Source organism: Gouania willdenowi, chromosome 15 (assembly GCF_900634775.1).
Source record: "Gouania willdenowi chromosome 15, fGouWil2.1, whole genome shotgun sequence".
NCBI classification, from domain to species: domain Eukaryota; kingdom Metazoa; phylum Chordata; class Actinopteri; order Blenniiformes; family Gobiesocidae; genus Gouania; species Gouania willdenowi.
Window position 1 is genome coordinate 846,304 of NC_041058.1, and position 2,500 is coordinate 848,803.

A 2,500-nucleotide genomic window follows, 5' to 3' on the forward strand; every position below is an offset into this window, starting at 1 on the left:
TCCTCAAATCACACAAACCACCATTTCCTGCCTCAGACGTGTCACTAACTATAACGATCACCACATCAACTGATACACCTTCACAGTCGACTAAAACTGGACTAAACCAACAAAGAAGTGATGAGAAGTGCAAAGAGCTGCTTCTAGTTATAGTCACATGGATATTTAGTCCTAGTTTTAGTCACATGGATATTTAGTCCTAGTTTTAGTCACATGGATATTTAGTCCTAGTTTTAGTCACATGGATATTTAATCCTAGTTTTAGTCACATGGATATTTAGTCCTAGTTTTAGTCACATGGATATTTAGTCCTAGTTTTAGTCACATGGATATTTAATCCTAGTTTTAGTCACATGGATATTTAGTCCTAATTTTAGTCACATGAATATTTAGTCCTAGTTTTAGTCACATGGATATTTAGTCCTAGTTTTAGTCACATGGATATTTAGTCCTAGTTTTAGTCACATGGATATTTAATCCTAGTTTTAGTCACATGGATATTTAGTCCTAATTTTAGTCACATGGATATTTAGTCCTAGTTTTAGTCACATGGATATTTAGTCCTAGTTTTAGTCACATGGATATTTAGTCCTAGTTTTAGTCACATGGATATTTAGTCGTAGTTTTAGTCACATGGATATTTAGTCCTAGTTTTAGTCACATGGATATTTAGTCCTAGTTTTAGTCACATGAATATTTAGTCCTAATTTTAGTCACATGGATATTTAGTCCTAGTTTTAGTCACATGGATATTTAGTCCTAGTTTTAGTCACATGGATATTTAGTCCTAGTTTTAGTCACATGGATATTTAGTCCTAGTTTTAGTCACATGGATATTTAGTCCTAGTTTTAGTCACATGGATATTTAGTCCTAGTTTTAGTCACATGAATATTTAGTCCTAGTTTTAGTCACATGGATATTTAGTCCTAGTTTTAGTCACATGGATATTTAGTCATAGTTTTAGTCACATGGATATTTAGTCATAGTTTTAGTCACATGGATATTTAGTCCTAGTTTTAGTCACATGGATATTTAGTCCTAGTTTTAGTGACATGGATATTTAGTCCTAGTTTTAGTCACATGGATATTTAGTCCTAGTTTTAGTCACATGGATATTTAATCCTAGTTTTAGTCACATGGATATTTAGTCCTAATTTTAGTCACATGGATATTTAGTCCTAGTTTTAGTCACATGAATATTTAGTCCTAGTTTTAGTCACATGGATATTTAGTCCTAGTTTTAGTCACATGGATATTTAGTCCTAGTTTTAGTCACATGGATATTTAGTCCTAGTTTTAGTCACATGAATATTTAGTCCTAGTTTTAGTCACATGGATATTTAGTCCTAGTTTTAGTCACATGAATATTTAGTCCTAGTTTTAGTCACATGGATATTTAGTCCTAGTTTTAGTCACATGGATATTTAGTCCTAGTTTTAGTCACATGGATATTTAGTCCTAGTTTTAGTCACATGGATATTTAATCCTAGTTTTAGTCACATGGATATTTAGTCCTAGTTTTAGTCACATGGATATTTAGTCCTAGTTTTAGTCACATGGATATTTAGTCCTAGTTTTAGTCACATGGATATTTAATCCTAGTTTTAGTCACATGGACATTCAAGCCAGACTAAAATTAGGCTAAAACTAAACCCAAACAAAGGCAAAAGGACTAAAACTAAGACTAAATTAGTATTTAAACAGAAGACAAACTATGATAGAAGACTAAATAAAATTCAGTTTTCATCAGAAAACTAAGACCAAGTATGACTGAAAGTAGATCAAACTTTTCACAGCAGATTAAATCTATGACTGAAACGTTCTTTGACTAAAACTTCAACTATTGTAGAATTTATTGTTGTTTTTTTCTCTCAGACATCAGAAATTATATGTTATGTTTTGTTGTTTTTACTTTTTTTTGTTATTTAAATTTTCACATGTGAGACTGTGTGTGTGTGTGTGTGTGTGTGTGTGTGTGTGTGTGTGTGTGTGTGTGTGTGTGTGTGTGTCTGAGCATTTTTGACTACCGTGTGTGTGTCAGATCACGCCATTCGCTCAGCGTGCCTACACAGGAAGCTGATCTCTGACCAATCGGAGAGTGTTAGGGAATGTGTTTTTCAACCTTTGGGTCGTGACCCCATGTGGGGTCACCTGGAATTCAAATGGGGTTGCCTTAAATGTTGAGTAATTGATTTAAAAAAAAAGTGATTGAAATCTTTTTTATCATTATTATTAAATTCCTATTATTATAAAATTATTTTTAAAATAAAAACAAAATCTCAAACTACTTTATTCTATACTTTCACTTTCTAAAATATAAATCAAGTTCAAATAAAATGAAGTTTAAAAACATCTGAACTAGCGCAATTTGTCACTATTTCTGTATTTGTAAAACTGTTAAAAATGTGACACAAAAAAACGAATTCTAGAAAAAAAAACAACTGTTTTTGAGGTCATCAGAAAATTGTGTTATTTAAATGGGGTCATGATCCAAAAAAG

The 2,500-nt window shown here is 31.8% G+C and overlaps 1 protein-coding gene across 2 annotated transcripts in view; it reads right to left on the reverse strand.

Moving 5' to 3' along the window:
- LOC114476675 (spectrin beta chain, non-erythrocytic 1-like) overlaps positions 1-2,500 on the reverse strand; it is a 58,779-nt gene that overhangs the window by 6,455 nt on the left and 49,824 nt on the right. The gene's annotated exons all lie outside the window — the stretch shown is intronic.